Source organism: Artemia sp. Qi Xiang Cuo, chromosome 3 (genome assembly GCF_049724085.1).
Source record: "Artemia sp. Qi Xiang Cuo chromosome 3, ASM4972408v1, whole genome shotgun sequence".
Taxonomy (NCBI): domain Eukaryota; kingdom Metazoa; phylum Arthropoda; class Branchiopoda; order Anostraca; family Artemiidae; genus Artemia; species Artemia sp. Qi Xiang Cuo.
In genome coordinates, this window is record NC_142796.1 from 90,322,765 (window position 1) to 90,344,274 (window position 21,510).

General features: G+C 33.7%; 1 long non-coding RNA gene across 1 annotated transcript; it reads right to left on the reverse strand.

Annotated features, from left to right (window-relative positions):
• Positions 1-96: 96 nt before the first annotated feature.
• On the reverse strand, positions 97-7,923 carry LOC148954732 (uncharacterized). Its single transcript, XR_016141588.1, has 2 exons — positions 7,707-7,923; positions 97-315 (listed from the first exon to the last, which is right to left on the reverse strand). It is a non-coding gene; the product is annotated as an uncharacterized LOC148954732 (long non-coding RNA).
• Positions 7,924-21,510: the final 13,587 nt, after the last annotated feature.

The window sequence follows — 21,510 nt, forward strand, 5'->3', positions numbered from 1 at the left end:
TCTGCTGAATCAGAAACATGTTTGTTAGTCTAATTCAAAACTAAAGCTGCATCTTGGGTTAGGTAATAAAATTAAATTGAGATATAGATCCAGATTCAGATCAGTTTTAATAATTGATCAAATTTAAATTACATACACTCACAAATACTTTAAAAAAATAAATTATGGCCCATAATCCATATTAATTTGGCCCTCTAGGACAATCCTGTTGAGGAAACACTAAATAACACTGTTTATTACGTCATATAGTGGTGGTCCTCCATTTGCCATCCAGCATCAGCTCAAATTGCCTCCAAACAATTCAGTCAAAAAACACTAAAACAAAACTTAAATTTCAATCTCAACGGGAAAAAACAAGATCTGATATTGCTCCTAAAATTAATACTAAAATAATAAATAATTATCCGTCTTTAATTCTTTTGCATTTATTCGATATTAGTTTAAAATGCTTAGTATTACCTAACACTTCTTGCTTAGATGTTTTTTTAGATTTATCTTAAATAATGCAAGACTCGGTTTACTTCGAATTGCCTCTGGTAGGCCATTCCAAACACTGACAAGTGAAAAAATCAGACCAAATACAGGGCGTATACGGAACAACCAACAGGCTTCTATCACGTGATCTTCCCTGGCGTGTTTCAACCACAGAAAAAATTCCTAAAAAAGCATTTTGGTTGTAGGGAATGAAAGTATTTGTAAACAAAACTGAGCAATTACAAACTCCCAAACTATCTAAAGAAAATAAAGAATCTGTTTTGTTAATCATATTTGTATGGGATTTAAATGTCAGCGGCCTACCGTCCAGACAAGAGAGCAGTACCGAATATTGGACTGTATCAGCGAAAAATAAAGAAGATGAAGGATCTTAACAGGAGAAAATGCTGCAATTTTTTAATATTCCAAGATTTCAAGGCCCACCGATGCAGAATGTTGTTTCAAAGACAAATTTTCATCAATGCACACACCCAGACACTTTACAAATTCATTTTCTTGTCTCTGATTTATGCCTCTAGTCTTTTGGAGACCTGTGAAAGAGGGCTAGAGCTTTCCTACTCGTGAAAATTGCAAAACGTGGGATTTCTTGACATTTTAAGTCACCTTGTCAGCATCCATCCACAAGTAAACATGCTCCATCTTCTGCTGCTGTCTATAAACCAGCACCTCAAAATTACCTTTAGCACATACAATGACTGTGTCATCTGCAAAGCCCTGTAACATTTCGTCAGAACTTGAACCCGAACTTGTGCTAGACAATGAAGTCTGAGGGCACAAATTGCAGCAACAAACTGGGGAGCAACCGCAAATCGTTAATAATAAATAAGAGAGGGCCAAGAATAGAACCTTGGGCCACCCTGCAATTCATTGTCTTTGGAGATGTATGATAATTCCCAATTATAATTACTCTATTTTCTATATAACTTTGAAACCATAAAAAAAGATAGCCTCTCACCCCAATATTGTCTAACTTACCAAGCGGGATATCATGGGACATACGATCAAACGTTTTCTTTATGACCAAAAGTATTGCCATAGGAATTTTACTCTGATCCATCATTTTATTCCTAAAAAGGGAAAGCGAAACAAAAAGCATATTCTGAAGAGTGGCCGGGACGAAAACCAAATTATTTTGAATACAGAAAACCCCTTAATTCCAAAAAATTTGCAAGTTGTTTATGTATTGGTTTTTTAACATTTTAGAAAAAGTAGATAAAAGTGAAATTGGCCTATAATTAAGCGCATCTTATGGATCTCCGCCTTTAAAAATAGGAATTACTCTCCCTGTTTTTAGACCCTCCGGAAAAGTACCTGTTTCATACGAAAGGTTCAATAAAAAATAAGTGGCTCAACCAGAACTTGAGTGCTTCCCTTCACAATTTTGGCATTAATTCCATCATATCCTGATGAAGAGCTACTTTTCAGATTCTCTTTATATTGACAACCGAGGGGCTAATAACTGACCGTCGAAGGTGTCCCTTCCTTCGTGCCTCTGGCTGTGCCTCCGTGCCTCCGGCACACCTGAAACAGCGTGTTCCTGGAAGCGAAGGAACACAGTTTTATCTTTGGCTTACGGAAAGCGTACGGCGCGTTTATTACGAAGGCAAAATTTCTCCTATGGAGAGGTTATCTTTACTTGGTCGTTTTGTTTACTGCGTTTGACATTGGAGATCCTGGGTCCTAAAAAGTGGACATTATGCTTTGAACGAGAATTTTATTACCACAAACCTTTACCATTGCCTAGAGATAAATATGCATTCCCTAGTGCTTCTCATTCGTCGATTCAAACGGCTTGGGCTCGAACGTCTTTTCAAACTCTTCGACATGAATAGCCAACCGTGTGAAGGTTTTTTTAGGAAGATGCAGTCTCAAACCAGCACTTGCAGTACTGTAATAAACTTTTTGTTCCTCCAACTTCTACATCGAATTCGTCAATATGAAAGTACAACGGATTTTGAAGCTCAATATTCTAATGAACAGCTGTCCTTGCCCAAGGCCAAGTGAGTTAGATCCATTGGTGTTGTGTCTGTCAGTTCCGATTTTTCTTTGTCCGGGGACGATGAAATCAAGCTCGAGCTAGGGCGAGCTCGTATTAAAAGCCAGCGAATAATGAAAGCCTTGATACCCTACGACGTACTTTCTGCTTTCGATCACCAAGTACCGAATGTTCGTCTTTCTGTACTTCACTACAGTGACTCAGACGATGACTCAGAGGAAAATACTCTGTCCGATAAGCAGGAAAAGGCTTCCGCGACTGACACTGAATTGGGCTCGGAAAGTAACGGCATCTTTGAAGATTTGCCAGTGATTGCTCACTGTGTGAAACACCAAGTTGAGAAAAATTGGATTAGTTAGCCTGTGACGAATATGAAGAGTTCTAGGTTTTGTCTTGTCAAGACTTCTGACGGCTCCATAACACCAATAAAAAAAATCCACGCTGTTGTGGCTTCTGAGGGAAAGCTCTGAGAAGCTGAGAAGTGACTGATTAAAACGGGTGATGGTCCAGGGTCGACGAGTAGGACTACGTGAGTCGCCACAAACCATTGCAGAGGTCGGTGTGAAATCGGAATTGCGTATCGGTGAATGGTGCGTTTACAGACCGGTCGGCAGGGGAAAGAGAGTATTAGTTGGGCGGGTCATACAGTTTGGCTACTTGTCTGGGCGAAGATGCCACTCTGTTGAAACTCAGAATATGGTGATGCCGTTCCCTGACGACATAGGAATTCTGTGCCAGTGGTTCCGGCTGAATGCTGGTCTCACATTAACTGCCACATTGGTAGACCAGGGTTACTGTGACTCCAGCCTGTATATCATGCATTTAGCAGAGCCCGTTTCTATGGAAATCGGCACCAACATTGTCTTTGGCTTTGACTCAGACGTCATCACAAAGCTGAATTCATTTATCCAGAAGAAAGGGTTCCACTTTTTTGATGTCACGTCAGCATCGCAATCATCATGTTAAAAATGGCACCTAAACCCAAAACTGACCTCAAGACCATAACCACCACCATCGCCATGTTCTGTGTGTCAACAGAAGGAATTTTGTTTAACATTTTCAGAGGTAGTTGTTATTTTTTTTTCTCCGCTCCTCCTCTCCACTCAGTGATATTTTAATACAAAAACATATAAATCTTACAACTTTATACGTTATCATATCACCTAAACTTAAAAAAAAAAGAATTATTATATACCAGTCAATGCATTAGTGGACATGAAGGCACACTACCATTTAACTTTTTTCTTGCCAAATCTATCTTATTCCCCCCGTTTCTTCACATCTGTCTCCCTCGAGAAGACGTTTTTCCGGTGTCATTTTTTCTTCCACTTCCTGAACTGTATATCCTTCAATTTTCACTTACAAGAACTTGAATTTTGATGGTCGTCTTCCAAAAGGCTTAGTCTTACAACTTAAAAATTTTTGGCTCAGTAAAAGACTTAGTAGCAGAAGACTTAGTGTTTATACTTGTGCTAACCGAGCTTAGTTTGATTTACTGAAGCTCATTTGTCCAGTTTCTTAGGGTTGCCAATTGAGCTGTGATTTTCGAGATGATTACTGAAATGTACCAGTACATATATGATAAGCTAGTTATTTTTTTTTGTTGGTTGCTTTACTTTGCGTTTTTTACTAATAACTAGGTAGTAACGGTTTTTCTGACTGTTGCTTTACAGTTTTCTTTTCAAATACACGAAGGCCTGTGCTTAATACCAAGAAAGTTTGATTCTAAGTACATTCGGGAATAAGGGATCTGTGTTTCTTCCGGATTCTTTCGTGTCAAAGCAGCAGATACCTTTTTTTTTAGTACAATTAAGAATCCGAGATCCAAGGGTGCATCTTGACACAGCCACTAAACAGAAAAGCAGGTATGATAAAAGTGGATCTTCTACCACTGGCCAAGCCATATTGAATAAGGCTGCGAAGCGTGACGTCAATTCTTGAGCGGGAAATTCAAATAACGATGAAACGTGGATGCGTAGACACGTTTTTTCGGAACTTAGGTGAATTCTTTTGGCCTAAAATGTTTGTCGTAGATCCTACTAATCCACCAGAACGTTTTCACGTCGAAATAATACTAGGAATATTGACAATCAGTTGTTAGTTACAACTAGAAACCACGTTTCACGGTACCTGGAATTTCGCACCTTGCTTTTTACGTCATCACTGCGCAGCCCTATGTTGTATAACTTAAAAACCGTGTTCCGGGATTTTTTTGAAATTTCGGGATTTTTTTTGAAGAAAATCGGAATCTTATTTTTGAGCTGGTGGCAACGCTGCATGTGTAATAGGAAAAAGTGACACCATCAGTGCCATCGTAGGGTTACCTAGATTGTGCATGGATATCAAAAACTTGCAGTCCTCCGTTCTTTTTCTTTAGGTACATATCAGTTGTTTTCAGTCTTGGGGGGTTCTTTTCCTTGCCAAATAAACCCGTAAATGATTTTTTCCAAGTTTTAAAAGATTGCTTTTGAAGGTGCTGAAATATTCGACAGATACCGAATAACAGGCAGCTGCATATATTTACATATTGCGCCCTTCGGAATATGCCTCCGGCGTGCCTCCGGAGGCATGCCTCCGTGCCTCGTGCCTCCAGGTGTCCCTCAAAATGCCCAGTTGTTAACCCCTCGTTGACAACATCATAATTTGAAACTGGAACGAACCTTATCAAATCCCTACACGAAGGAGGAAGAAAATGTTTATAGCTGTGTCGAGAGATTGGAACTTCATCTATCATTTCCCTCCCAACTTCAATAAATAAAGATGCTAAAACCCATGGAATTTCGCTTTCATTCTCTACAGCTACACCCTTTTGGATCAGTTTTTGGTACACCAGAACTTTTAGAACCAGGTTTTAAAACTGATTTTATAACACTCCATATTTTCTTACCATTGTTCCCACAAATCTTGAATTTATTAAAAAAATACTTTTTTCTCATTTCTTAGAATTTTACGAAGCAAATTATTGTATTTATATCCTTCTAATGAAAATTTTGTTGGTTCACTTAAATAACCCTTCCACATTCTCATCTTCTTGTTTATATAGTAAAGAAGACTTTTAGAAGCTCACGGACGCCGGCGGAAAAACTTCCTGGAGTTGTGAACTGTACTTTTCACATCATTCTTTCATTTTCCCATAACGATACAATGAAACAATTGGAAAGCGATATCCACATTATTTTCTTCATACAATAACGACCAATGTATTTTACCCACTTCCTCTTTGAAAAGTTTTATATCATCATCTGATAAATTCAGAAATTTTGGCTAATCTGGAGACTTAAAATTTCATGTTCTTGAACTGAATACGATCCCAAAATGAAGTAATGGTCAGATATATCCGAAACTAAAACAGAAGCAGAAGTCGCGAAACTTGAAAAAAAAATATTGTCAATTATCGTATGAGACGTTTGTGTCGCACGCGTCGGAATAATAATAGACGGATATAATCCGAATGCAGCCATTATTAGTTTTAGTTTTATTAATAAAAAATAGAACTTGACAAAATGCATACACATATATATATATATATATATATAAATATATATATATATATATATATATATATATATATATATATATATATACATATATATATATATATATATATATATATATATATATATATATATATATATATATATATATATATATATATATATATATATATATATATATATATATATATATATATATATATATATATATATATATATATATATATATATATATATATATATATATATATACACACACACACACATACACACACATATATATATATATATATATACTATATATATATATATATATATATATATATATATATATATATATATATATATATATATATATATATATATATATATATATATATATATATATATATATATATATATATATATATATATATATATATATATACATGAAAAAAAACAAGTCTTTCAACTAAATCTTCTAGCCTGCCCATGAGTTTGCTAAAGCAAGTTGTCTTAGGGGCGTGCCAGGAATAGAAGAAAAAAAAAATTAGTGCTCATTTATAGCACAAATTAAGTATACCAGAAATACTGATAATATAAAAAAATATGTATATGTGTATAAATAAAATACATAATTCCTTGCTGAGTTACTACTGGAGTCACCGTAACGACAAAAAAATGAAAAACTATCCAAATAATCCACTATACTCCTTCACCCACCTCAAACAACAAAAGAAGAAGAAGAAGAAGAAAAAACGAATAATAGCTTAGGACTCATTAATAGAATACATTTCTTCCTTGACTTTACTTCAAAATTTTTCCAAACCATTTTATACCATTAATAATCATATTATTACTAATCCATAAATTTATAAATCAAATACAAATAAAAATGACAAATAATAATTTAAAACTCATAAACACTATTGAAAGAAAATCAACTGCATCTTTTTTTAATGGAGGACCGAGATCTATATTAAAATCACCCATCAAGAACAACTCAATATATTCTGATTGGTGTATCCTCCCAAAAATACTTTCCAGATGAGCAAATAATTCCGGGATTGACCCAGAAGGAGGGCGGTATATCTCAGCAATTAGTACCCTTTTATTATGAGTTACATTTACTTCAATAAAAAAGATTCAAAAACTTCTTCTATAAGAAGTTCTTCTTAGTTCTTCTTCTTCTTCTTCTATAATTTCGAAAGAAGTTTAGAGAATCACTTATTTAAATTGCTAGTTCCCCTTTCTCTCTCTTTACGATGAAGGAATTCTGAATGATAATTTGGAAGATCAGTGATAAATCTGGAGGTCACACTGGCAAGAAAGAGAAACTTGTGAGGGAAAAAATAAAAAACCGACTGGACTAATTTTGCAAAAACATATGGAAACAAAAAAAATAATACCTCATTTTGTCACTCTTAGTAGAATTACGCAATTTGAAGCCCAAAGATAAAAGCTCCTTTCGGCGCCTAGCAAGTTCCGGTGGTAGATCCACGGCCAGGCCAATTCCTGAGTTTTTTTAGCTTGCCGCAGTTTTGCATAATCATATCACGATCATTAGGTCGAGCAAAAGTCAAAAAGATAGGCTCTAAACTAGTTTTTGAACCCGAAGCTCAAGTAGTGCGATCAGACCCAGTAAGTCCTTTTTTCGTGATTCTATAGCATTTTTCAATATCAATGCCGGAACTGTCTTGAATACTGAGTTTATCACCAAATAATGATTTTACTGTACTTACGAGATCCTCGCTAGTAGGTGATTTCGGAAACCCATGAAAAACTAGATTTGATCTTCTAGAATATAAGTCCATATGAACACTAGTTAATTTCAAACTCGTCAACTCTTTCCGTAGACACTTATTTTCATCTTTTAGCAATTTGTTCTCGTGTGGAAGTTCGAAAATAATTGCCTGCATATCATCCATTCTGCGGTCGAAATAATCTTTCGTTAACGCAATTTTCACTGATTTCTGGTCAACAGTAACCTTTCACCACTATTCACAGTCTGCTTTAGCAAAACATCAAGCAAAACTTTACAAAACAGTAAAATACTCCGGCGTCAGCAAACAAAATACACTCTCCGTCCCGTAGAGCCGCACGCTATGAATGACAGCGCTATGTTTAAATTCAATTAAGATTTTTTTTTCAACTGAAAGTAAGGAGCAGCATTAAAACTCAAAACGAACAGAAATTATTACGTATTTAAGGGGGTTCGCCCCCTAGTCAATACCTCGCTCTTTACGCTAAAGTTCGAGTTTTGTTCTAATCACAAACCCCTGAACCACAAAGGCCGTTTAATTAGAATAGATAGCTCTTTTGAAAGTACTGAAAAAAACTTTAGCGTAAAGAGTGAGGTATTGACTGGGGGTGAGCCCCCTCATATATGTAATATTGTCTGTTCGTTTTAAGTTTTAATATTGCTCCTGACTTTCAGTTGAAAAAAAACTTGCTTTATTTATTTAATTTCTGATCGTTTTTTAAACAATGCTGGGAATTTCAGCACCCCCTTCATAGAAATTACCTTTTCCCCATGAAAAAATCCTCCATGGAAATATCCTCCCACGTATCCAACTCCTCCAACCCCCCCCCCCCACGAGAAAAAAACATTTTCTCTCATGAAAATGTCTGTATACTTCCCAATAACCAATACTAAATGTAAATAATGGGCAAAGTTAATAAATTGCAGCCCTTCCCCCGGGAACTGTGGGGGATGAAGTCATCCTCAAAGAAATATTTATTAAATTTTCGACTATTGCTGAATAAAATAGCTATCCAAAAATTTTGATCAGGTGACTTTGGGAAAAAACGAGCGTGTGTGCCTAGTTGCCCTCCAATGTTTTTAGTCACTTAAAAAGGCCACTAGGACTTCTAGTTTCCGTTCTAATGAGCCCTCTCACGATATTATAGGCCCACCTGATCGATATGATCACATCTGAAAAAAAAATAAAAAAATATATAAAAACGCTTCCGTGATCTTTCTTCTGGCAAAAAATACAAAATTCCACATTTTTGCAGATAGGAGCTTGAAACCTCTACAGTAGGGTTTTCTGATACGCTGAATCTGATGATGTGATTTTCATTAAGGTTCTATTACTTTTAGGGGGTGTTTCCCCTTTTTTCGAAAATAGGTTTTTTTTTAGGCTCGTAACTTTTGCTGGGTAAAACTAAACTTGATGAAACTTATATATTTGAAACCAGCATAAAAACCCGATTCTTTTGATGTATCTACTGGTACTAGAATTCCGTTTTTTAGAGTTTTGATTAATACTGAAACGGGTCGTTTCTTACTTACAGTTCGTTACCGCGAAATGTTTGATATAGACTTATTTAAAGCGTGCAAACCTGCATACACGATATAAATAAAAGAAAAATTACTTAAGGCATAAGAATGGTGCTGGTGTCTCTAGAGCTGATGTGTATCTGCCGAATCAGAGACGTGCTGGTAGTCTAATTCAGAAATAAAGCTGCATCTTTTGTAAGGTAGTCAAATTAAATTGAGCTATACATATGTTTACATATAGACTTATTAAGCCTGCAAGACCTTATAAAAAATATAAATAAAGAAAAATAACTTAAGGCATAAGAATAAAGCTGCCTTCTGTGTAAGGTAATCAAATTAAATTGAGCTATATATATATATGTTTACATATAAATTTATTTAAAGCCTGCAAAGCCGTATACAAACTATAAATAAAGGAAAAATTACTTAAGGCATAAGAATGACGCTGAGGTCTATCTGCTGAATCAGAGACGTGTTGGTAGTCTAATTCAGAACTAAAGCTGCATAATGTGTAAGGTAGTCAAATTAAATTCAGCTATAAATATGTTTATCTATATAATGTTAAATATATATTGTGTTAAGGTATAGGAAACGACGTTGATTTTTCCAGACCTGATGTCCATCTGCTGAATCAGAGACGTGTTGGTAGCCTAATTCAGAACTAAAGCTGCCTCTTGGGTTAGGTAGCCAAATTAAATTGAGATATAGATATGTTTAAATATATGTTATTTAAGGCCTGCAACGCTGTATACACAATATAAATAAATGAAAAATTACTTAAGGCATAAGAATGATGCTGATGTCTCTAGAGCTGATGTGTATCTGTTCAGTCAGAAACGTATTGGTAGTCTAATTCAAAAGTAAAGCTGCATAATGTGTAAGGTAATCAAATTAAATTTAGCTATAGATATGTTTATCTATATTATGTAAGATATATATTATATTAAGTTATAGGAAACGACGTTGATATTTCCAGAGATGATATGTATCTGCTGCATCAGAGACGTGTTGGTAGTCTAATTCAGAACTAAAGCTGCATCCTGGGTAAGGTAATCAAATTAAATTGAGCTATAGATATGTTTACATATAGACTTATTTAAAGCCTGCAAAGCCGGATACAAACTATAAATAAAGAAAAAATTACTTAAGGCATAAGAATGACGCTGAGGTCTATCTGCTGAATCAGAGACGTGTTTGTAGTTTAATTCAGAGCTAAAGCTGCATAATATGTAAGGTAGTCAAATTAAATTTAGTTGTAAATATGTTTAAATAAAGACTTATTAAGTCTGCAAAGCCTTATAAAAAATATATATAAAGGAAAATAACTTAAGGTATAGGAATGACGCTGATATTTCCAGAGTTGATGTCCGTCTGCTGAATCAGAGACGAGTTGGTAGTCTAATTCAGAACTAAAGGCTTCTGGCAATAAGTGGATGAATAATTAATGTGACTGAATCAAACACGATGCAGTAGTTATGATTCAGGAATGAAAGTTATGGTTAGGGTGAGAAAAATAAAAGTATTAGATCCTATCAAAATAATAAAAAATTAAAGGCCTCAAAGACTAGAGTGCTTTTGGGCTTTAAGGAAAGCAGAATATATTGTAAGCAGTTTTTCTTGTTATACCATAATACTGGGAAAGCCCACTATAATGCTGAACCTAGTCAAACTTAACAAATTTTGGTATGTAATTTAACTTATTGGTAATGTTCTTATTTTTGTTAAACCTAGGGTGAAGTTCAGACTATGCTGAGTTTCATTTACTGAGGGACTGGGTGGAGTCGTCCTTATTAACAGTGGTGTTTGTGTTTAATAAGTCAGGTTGTATGTGCTTATTGTCTTTTGTATTTCGAGTTGATCTATCTGAGTTAAGCTTACTATATTGCGGTTCGAACTCAGTTTCAATCTGTTTTTTTTTCTTTATGCATAAAAAAACATGCTTCAAGCTAAAATCAACCTTCACAAGTGAATCAGTTCTTATTTATAGGCTAGGAATAAGATAACGTATGTAATAATGTATATAATATTGAGTTTTTAAGTTGAGTTGTTTGTTCTGAGCTTGCAATAATTTTGTACATAATATAGGAATAAAATGAATAAGAAGTAATCAATGAACTAAATTAATAATTAATGAATGCAAGTAAGTAAAGGATAATGCATCAGACTCGATGGTCTAAGCAATGATGCTGATCTCCATTTCACGGCCTTTCAGCCTGAGCATGCTATAGGGGGGGGGGATTAAATTTGTGTTTAGATGAATTGGATAAGAGGACCAAAAATTAGTTTTCTTTGAGCCGCCTAGTCCTTGTATTGTAAGCTTCTATGTGCTTAAAGTCTATACAGGATGAAAAACTAGGCAAGTCAGAAGGCACTATATATACCAAGTTTATCGAAACAGTATATTTGCAGTACCGGGAATGGCTTGTGGATTCGAATTGAAATTTCTGCTGGATTTTATAGGAAGGGGGAAGGCAATGAGACTCGAGTTACTTCAGGACTTATTTAAGTGAGTTATTCTCAAAATTCGATTCCTTGCCCATAGGGCGGGTTACAGCATGTCATCCCTTGATAGGCATAATCATGACAAATTTGATTGAAATAGCCATTTTTGGATTGAACATCGATACCAAAAGGGCCCCAGTGGCGTAAATGATACGAAGAGGAGACTGGGAGCCCTCTAGTTCTTTTCTTCCCTTAAAAGAAGGGACGGTATGTTGGCATTTTCTACTAAATGAGCCCTCTCCAAATTGTTATGACCATCTATTCCATATTATGAAGCTGGAGAAAAATGACGTAATTACTGGTCAACTTTAATTATTGATTAAATTGATACTTTATTATATTTAGCTATTGAATTGGTAATGATAATTGACATGGATTAAATTTGATAATTATAAATTTGATGCTCTAAATAATCCTGAATATTACTGACTCGAATAAGTCGTAATATGTTCATATGCGTAATACAATATGTACATATGTGAAAGCTGCAATTTGTGCATACATATAACATATTAGGATTATTTGGATTATATTATAACATATTAGGACACATTCCATTATGGAATGTGTGCCCAGAAGTGAAAAAAGCTAAACAACGCGCGAAGTTTTGGCTTCACCTTTGGATTGCTTGTGATCGGCCCAAGTCTGGTGAAGTATTTAAAATTAAGCAAAATTCGAAACGTCAGTTTAGATCTTCTTTGTGTCAAGCCCGCCTGAACGGTTTGGATGGCACCTCGGATCGGAAGTCTTGGTACAATGTAATTATTAGCAGCAAGTGTGTGCCTGCTACCGTTTCGATTATCAAAATCACTGATTTTGTTGCGCATTTTACTCGTGTTTTTTCTACATTTAATCATTCTATCCCGTCAATGTTTTCTTCCTTATTGAATAATAATATTTCTCGAGTTCTTCGGCAATTATATTTTATCAATATCTAGTGGTGACATCTTTCAGGCTTTTAAGAGTGTTAAGAAATCAAGTGCTCCTGTTATGGATGGTCTATGCTACAATCACTTAAGCATTAAGAGTCCTTTACTATTAACACACATGCAGCTCCTATTCCGGATATGTTTAGCCCAGTCGTTAGTTCTAGATAGTTTTCTTTCGGGAATTGTAACATCAGTTTTGAAAAAGGGAAAGGACGCAGATCCGTGTTCCAGTTATCGACCAATTACAGTGTCCTGCTTCATTAGCAAGCTGTTCGAGTATGCTGTATTGCCTGAAGATTTGACAAAATGCAATATTATTGATTGTAGAGTTAGGTTTAAAGATAAGTTCGATTGCGCTCATTCTAAACGAGTGAATGTTCAGCTTTTAGTATTTGCAAAAATTCAAAAAAGGCCAAATTATTTTTGCTCGGGTGATATCTTAGACGCATTTGACAACGTTGCACATTCGCAAGCACTTCGCTCCTTACTTAAAGCAGGAGTTAATCTTCCGTAGTAAAAGCTCTTCAGTATTGGCATTCAAATTCGTTAGTTTGGTTAAAATAGATGTATGATATATCTGAGCCTATCTCAGTAAAGAAGGGAGTCAGGTAAGGTGGTGTGCTGTCTCCATGTATTTTTAAAACTGTGCTTGCGGCCTGTTTGCGAAAGCTGTCTCCTACAGTGTTTTTAGAAAATACTGCTGTTAGTCATATTACTTATGCAAATGATGTTCTGCTAGTTAGTCATACTAGGTCAGGCCTCACAAAAATCTAAATGTTCTGATTAATGCTTTGAGTATGATTTGGTTCTCTGTAAATGCTTCAAAATACGAGTTTCTGTATTTTAATATTTCTAAGCCAGATCCTCCTTTACATGTGGGTAAAATGCTACTCAAGTGTGTCTCAAAGATGAAATGGCTTGGGATTACTTTCTCTGATACACTTTCGACTACATGTTCGTCTCTGGTTGCTAGTGCTCTGCAGTGTATTCGCTTCTTATATGGTAAAATCTCGCCTCATAGAGGGAGGTACAGCCGCCAAGGCTTATGTAACCTTTACCATAGTTTTTGTTCTCCTACAATTCTTTTTCTTTCCGGTTTGCAGCCTTTAATGCGCAAAAAAGACCGTCCTCAGCTAAGGAGAGGCTATTTTAAATATTAGTAGAGATGCCCCTGTTGATCCCACGAGGAACACGTGGTTTATGGTTTTGTCAGTGAGAATTTGAAAAAACAGGAACTTTCTCACATTTTTGTATGTTTTTATGGACTTTGTCAGTGAGAATTTGAGAAACAGGAACTTTCTCACATTTTTGTATGTTTTTATGGACTTTGTCAGTGAGAATTTGAAAAAACAGGAACTTTGTCACATTCATGGATTATTGAGTCACTAACCAAATCGTTTCCGGGGAAAGTTAATGACACTTCCTTCCTGTTGTTGTTCGAGGCAAAGTTTGTTTTTGGCACGCTCTCAGCGAATGTTATGATCCGAGTATTTGTTGTTGTTGTTGTTTTTGGAACGCTCTCAGCGAATGTTATGATCCAGAAATAGGAAATAGATTGTTTCCGGGCAAAGTTAATTAATGTCTGACAGATGACGTCAAGTTAATTAATGTCTTTGGATTTTGACCCGAATTGTTTCCGAGGCAAAGTTTAGATCACACATGACAGATGATGTCATGATTGATTGAATTGTCTCCGGCGCGAAGTTTATTAATGTCTGGAGTTCTTCCAGAAGAACTGTCTCTGTGCGAATGTTTAGATCTTAGCGCGGGAATCAGGTTTCCAAATAATTTGAAATGCGCCAGCGCAGAGATGCCAAACAAGAGGAACTCGCTGAAATTACGTTTAGGGATAATTTTGGCGAAACCGTTTTAGCCATTTTATGGAATTATTTCGGCGAAACAGTTAGAGACATTATAAAAGATGATTTTAGAAAAGGTTTTAGAAGAGAATTTAATGGTAAAACTCTGCGGTCGTTATGATACACAAGTTCCATTTGAACAGTGTTTTGAGGTCCTCTACCCCAACCCCAAAGGGTTCCGATCCCCCTACCCCCACCCACAAGGAATCCCCCCCTCTGCAAAGACTCTCTGGACTTTCAAAGGGACCCCCGTGCCCCCAAAGGCTCCAGAGCCCCCAGTATAATACTTTTTAAAGGCTTTATTATATCTTTTCAGAACAAATTATTATTTTAGGGAATTATTTCGGTGAAACAGTTAGAGACATTTTAAAATATGATTTTTGAAGAGATTTTAGAAGAGAATTTGAGGGTGAAACTCTGTGGTCGGTATAATACACAAGTTCCATTTGAACAGTGTTGTGAGGTCCTCTACCCCAACCCCAAAGGGTTCCAATCCCCCAAGCCAACCCCGAAGGAAGCTCCCGGTCCTCAAAGGTTCTCTGGGCTTCCAAAGGGCCCCCCCGCCCCCCAAGGCCCTCCCCAGACCCCCCAAGGCCCTCCCCCGGCCCCCCAAAGTCCCATCGAGCTCCCAAAAGACCACCGGGTTCCCAAAGGCCATCACCCGGTCCCCAAATGTCCCCCAGGCTCCCAACTGGCCCCCGGACCCTCAAACGCCCTCCCCCCTTCCCCAAAGGTCCCCCTGGCTCCCAACGGGCCCCGGACCCCCACAGGCCCACCCCCCGGTTCCAACGGACCCACCGGGCTCCCCAAGGACCAAGCGCTCTTCAAGGGCCACCAGACCCACAAAGGCCCTCCCCGGGCCCCCAAAGGACAACCCAGCCCTTGGGTTAGTTTTAGTTAAAAGTATAGAGTGTTTTAGCTTAGAGTCATAACTTAGGGTTTTTCTTTAAGTTCTAGTTTAGTTTAATTTTAGTTAAGAGTTTGATGTTTTACCTTTTAGTTTCAGTTAGAGTTTTAGTTTGTTTTTGTTTTAGTTAAGAGTTTGTAGTTTTAGCTTAGAGTCTTAGCTTAGAGTTTAATTTAGAGTTGTTGTGTAGTTTAGTTTTAGTTAAGAGTATAGATTTTTACATTAGAGTCTTATCTTAGAGTTTTAGTTAGAGTGGAAGCTTAGTTTATTTACAGTTAATAATTTAGAGTTTTAGCTTAGAGTCATAGCCTAGAGTTTTACTTAAAATTATAGTTTGACTAAGTTTTAGTTAAGAGTTTTGAGTTTTAGCTTAGAGTCTTAGCTTAGAGTTTTTTTGTTAGAGTTCTAGTTTAGTTTAATTTTAGATCAGATTTTGAAGTTTGACCTTTGTTTTTTAGTTAGAGCTCTAGCTTAGTTTAGTTCCAGTTAAGAATTTAGAGACTTTAGCTTAGATTTTTTCTTGAAGTTCTAGTTTAGGGTATTTGCAGTTAAGAGTTTAGAGTTTTAGATAAGAGTCTTAGCTTATATTTGTTGCTAGAGCACTAGTTTAGTTTAATTTTAGTTAAGAGTTTGATGTTTTACCTTTGACTTTCAATTAGAGTTCTAGTTTAGTTTAGTGTTAGTTAAGAATTTAGAGTTTTTAGCTTAGAGTCTTAGCTTAGAGTTTTTGTTGAAGTTCTAGTTTAGTTTAGTTTTAGTTAATAGTTTAGAGTTTTAGCTTAGAGTCTTAGCTTAGAGTTTGTGTTCGAGTTCTAGTTTAGTTTAGTTTTATTTTAGATTTTAGAGTTTTAGCTTAGTCTTATCTTATAGTTTTTTTTGTTAGAGTTCTAGTTTAGTTTAATTTTAGTTAATAGTTTAATTTTTTTTCCTTTTAGTTTCAGCTAGAGTTTTAGTTTAGTTTTAGTTAAAAGTTTGGCGTTTTACCTTAGAGTCTTAGCTTAGAGTTTTAATTTGAGTTCTAGTTTAGTTTAGTTTTAGTTAAGATTTTAGAATTTTAGCTTAGAGTTTTTTTGTTAGAGTTCTAGTTTAGTTCAATTTTAGCTAAGAGTCTGATTTTTTACCTCTGAGTTTCAGTTAGAGTTCTAGTTTAGTTTTAGTTAAGAGTTTGGTGTTTTACCTTAATGTCTTAGCTTAGAGTTTTTAGTTAGAGTTCTAGTTTAGTTTAGTTTTGGTTAAGAGTCTAGAATTTTAACATAGAGTCTTAGCTTAGAGTTTTTTTTTAGAGTTCTAGTTTATTTTAGTTTTGGTTAATATTTTAGACTTTTTGTTGTAGTTTTAGTTTATTTTAGTTTTAGTTAATAGTTTAGAGTTTTAGCTTAGAGTGTTAGCTTAGAGTTTTTGGTATAGTTCAAGTTTAGTTTATTAATAGTTAATAGTTTATAGTTTTAGCATAAAGCCTTAGTTTAGAGTTTTTGTTAGAGCTTTAGTTTAGTTTACATTTAGTTAAGAGTTTAGAGTTTTATCTTAGAGACCTAGCTTAGAGTTTTAGTTTAGTTTAGTTTTAGTTAAGATTTTAGAGTTTTAGCTTAGAGTCTTAGCAGAGAGTTTTTGTTAGAGTTCTAGTTTAGTTTAGTTTTATTTAAGAGTTTATAGTTTTATACTAGAGTCTTATATAAGAGTTTTTTTTAGAGTTATAGTTTAGTTTTAGTTAAGAGTTTAGAATTTTAGCTTAGAGTCTTAGCTTGCAGTTTTATGCTAGTGTTCTAGTTTGTTTTAGTTTTAGTTAATAACTTAGAGTTTTTAGCTGAGAGTCATATCTTAGAGTTTTTGTTGAAGTTCTAGTTTAGTTTAGTTTTAGTTAATAGTTTAGAGTTTTAGCTTAGAGTCTTAGCTTAGAGTTTTTGTTAGAGTTGAAGTTTAATTTAGTAATAGTTAAGAGTTTATAGTTTTAGCATAGAGTCTTAGCTTAGAGTTTTGTTAGAGTTCTAGTTTAGTTTACATATAATTAAGAGTTTGGAGTTTTACCTTAGAGACCTAGCTTAGAATTTTAGTTTAGTCTAGTTTTAGTTAAGAGTTTAGAATTTTTTAGATTAGAGTATTAGTTTATAATTTTCGTTTGATTTCTAGTTTAGTTTAGTTTTATTTAAGAGTTTGGTGTTTTACCTTAGACTTTTTGTTGAAGTTCTAGTTTAGTTTAGTTTTAGAATATAGTTTATAATTTTAGCTTAGAGTCTTAGCTTAGAGCTTTTTGTTAGAGTTCTAGTTCATTTTAGTTTTAGTTAAGACTTTAGAGTTTTTATCTGAGAGTCATAGCCTAGAGTTTTTGTAGAAGTTCTAGTTTAGTTCAGATTTAGTTAAGAGTTTAGAGTTTTAGCTTAGAGTCTTAGCTTAGATTTTTTTTTAGAGTTGAAGTTTATTTTAGTATTAGTTAAGAGGTTAGATTTTTTAGCTTGGAGTCTTAGCTTACAGTTTTTGTTAGACTTCTAGTTTACTTTTGATGTAGTTAAGTCTATTGAGTTTTACAGTAGGAACTCAGCTTAGAGTTTTTGTTAGAGTCAAACTTTAGTTTATTAATAGTTAAGAGTTTAGAATTTTAGCATAGAGTCTTAGCTTATAGTTTTTGTTAGAGTTCTTGTTTAGTTTACACATAGTTAAGAGTTTAGAGTTTTACCTTAGAGACATATCTTGGATTTTTAGTTTAGCTTAGTAATAGTTAAGAGTTTAGAATTTTAGCTTGGAGTCTTAGCTTAGAGTTTTTGTTAGAGTTCTGATTTAGTTTAGTTATAGGTAAGAGTTTGGTGTTTTACCATAGAGACTTAGCTTAGAGTTTTAGTTTAGTTTAGTTTTAGTTAAGACTTCAGAGTGTTAGCTTATAATCTTAGCAGAGAGTTTTCGTTAGAGTTATATTTTAGTTTAGTTTTAGTTGAGAGCTTAGAGTTTTAGCCTATATTCTTATCTCGGAGTTTTTGTTAGAGTTCTAGTTTAGTCTAGTTTTAGTTAAGAGTTTAGTTTTTTAAGCTTATAGTCTTAGTTTAAAGTTTTTTGTTGAAGTTCTAGTTTAGTTTAGAGTTTTAGCTTAGACTTAGAGTTTTAATCAGAGTTCTAGTTTAGTTTAGTTTTAGTTAAGAGTTAGAGTTTTAGCTTAGAGTCTTAGCTTAGTGTTTTTGTTAGAGTTCTAGTTTAGTTTAGTTTTAGTTAAGAGTTTAGAGTTTTAGCTTAGAGTCTTAGCTTAGAGTTTTTGTTATAGTTCTAGTTTAGTTTAGTTATAGTTAAGAGTTTGGTGTTTTAAAATATATGCTTACCTTTTAGTTTTAGTATAGTTTAGCTTTAATTAATAGTTTAGAGTCTTAGCTTAGGGTCTCAGCTTAAGGTTTTTGCTAGATTTCTAGTTTAGTTTTAGTTAAGAGTTTAGTGTTTTTAGCTTAGAGTCTTAGTTTAGATTTTTTGCTAAAGTTTAGTTTAGTTTCGGTTTATAGTTTTAGCTTAGAATTAGATTTTTAATTAGAGTTCTAGTTTAGTTTAGTTAGATAAGAGTTTAGAGTTTTAGCTTAGAGTCATAGCTTATATTTTTTGTTATAGTTATAGTTTTGTTTAGTTTTAGGTAAGAGTTTAGAGTTTTAACATAGAGTCTTAGCTTGAAGTTTTAGTTAGATTTGCAGTTTAGTTTAGTTACTTTTAAGAATTTAGAGTTTTAGCTTGGAGTCATAGCTTAGAGTTTTACTTTAAGTTATAGTTTAGTTTAGTTTTAGTTAAGAGTTTAGAGTTTTAGCTTAGAGCCCTAGCTTAGAGTTTTTGTTAGAGTTCTAGTTTAGTTTAATTTTAGTTAAGAGTTTAGAGTTTTACCTTAGAGTCTTAGCTTAGAGTTTTTGTTATAGTTCTAGTTTAGTTTAGTTATAGTTAAGAGTTTGGTGTTTTACCTTAGAGACTTCAGCTTAGAGTTTTAGTCTATTTTAGTTTTACTTAAGAGTTTATAGTTTTAGCTTAGGGTCTTAGCTTATGTTTTTTGTTAGAGTTCTAGTTTAGTTGAGTTTTATTTAGGAGTTTATTTTTCTTATCTTATAGTCTTAGTTTATAGGTTTTTTTTAAGTTTAGTTTAGTTTTGGTTTAGAGTTTTAGCTTAGACTTAGAGTTTTAGTTAGAGTTCTAGTTTAGTTTAGTTTTAGTTAAGATTTTAGAGTTTTAGCTTAGAGTCTTAGCTTAGAGTTTTTATTAGAGTTATAGTTTAGTTTAGTTTTAGTTAAGAGTTTAGAGTTTTACCATAGAGTCTTAGCTTAAAGTTTTTTTTAGAGTTGAAGTTTAGTTTAATTACTTTTGAGATTTTAGAGTTTTAGCTTAGAGTCATAGATTAGAGTTTTACTTTAAGTTATAGTTTGGTTAAGTTTTAGTTAAGAGTTTCGAGTTTTAGATGAGTCTTAGCTTAGAGTTTTTGCTAGAGTTCTAGTTTACTTTAATTTTAGTTAAGAATTTGATGTTTTACCATTAAGTTTCAGTTAGAGTTCTAGTTTAGTTTACTTTTAGTTAAGAGTTTAGCGTTTTACCTTAGGAGTCTTAGCTTAGAGTTTTAGTGAGAGTTCTAGTTTTGTTTAGTTTTAGGTAAGAGTTTAGAATTTTAGCTTAGAGTCTTAACTTAGAGTTTTTGTTAGAGTCCTAGTTTCTTTTAGTTTTAGTTAATAGTTTAGAGTTTTACATTTGAGTTTCAGTTAGAGTTATAGTTTAGTTTAGTTTTAGTTATGAGTTTAGAGTTTTTAGCTTAGAGTCTTAGCTTAGAGTTTTTGTTGAAGTTCTAGTTTAGTTAAGTTTTAGTTAATAGCTTAGAGTTTTTGTTAGAGTTCTAGTTTAGTTTAATTTTATTTAAGAGTTTAGAGTTTTAGCTTAGAGTTTTTTTGTTAGAGTTCTAGTTTAGTTTAATTTTAGTTAAGAGTTTAATTTTTTTTACCCTTGAGTTTCAATTATAGTTATAGTTTAGTTTTACTTAATAGTTTGGTGTTTTAAATTAGAGTTTAAGTTAGAGTTATAGTTTTGTTTTAGTTAAGAGCTTTGTGTTTTACCTTAGAGTGTTAGCTTAGAGTTTTTGTTAGGGTTTTATTTTATTTTAATTTTAGTTAATAGTTTATAGTTTTAGCTTAGATTCTTAGCTTAGAGCTTTTGTTAGAGTTTTAGTTTACTTTAGTTTTAGTTAAGAGTTTAGAGTTTCAGCTTAGAGTATTAGCTTAGAGTTATAGTTAGAGTTGAAGTTTAGTTTAGTTATAGTTAAGAATTTAGAGTTTTTAGCTTAGAGTCGTAGTTTAAAGTTTATGTTATAGTTCTAGTTTAGTTTAGTTAAGAGTTTAGAGTTTTATCATAGAGTCATAGGTTAGAGTTTTTGTTGAAGTTGAAGTTTAGTTTAGTCATAGTTAAGAATTTAGAGTCTTTATCTTAGAGTCATAGCTTAGAGTTTTTGAAGTTCTAGTTTAGTTTAGTTAAGAGTTCCACCTTAGAGTCTTAGCTTAGAGTTTTACTTAGAGTTGAAGTTTAGTTTACTTATAGTTAAGGGTTTAGAGTTTTAGCTTGGAGTCTTAGCTTAGAGTTTTAGCTTAGTTTAGTTTTAGTTAAGAGTTTAGAGTTTTACCTTAAAGTCTTGCATTATTGTTTCATTTATAGTTCTTGTTTATTTTAGTTCTTGTTTATAGGTTTGAGTTTTAACTTAGAGTCTTAGATTATAGTTTTAGTTATATTTGGAGTTCCGTTTCGTTTAGTTATATTTAAGAGTTTACAATTTTAGCTTATAGTTTTAGTTTAGATTTATGGTCTAGTTTATTTTTAGTTAAGAGTTAGAGCTTTAGCATAGAATAGTATCTAAGAGATTTAGTTAGAGTTGAAGTTTAGTCCAAACTAGCATAACCACAAAATTAAACAATATTGCATAGAAATACCAAAACCATAGGTTAGGTTAGGTCAGGTTAGAAGTTTGGTTTCTCCACGTCTAAGTTAGGTTAGATTAGGTTAGCTTATCATGAGCGCTCATGATAAGCTAACCTAATCTAACCTAACTTAGACGTGGAGAAACCAAACTTCTAACCTGACCTA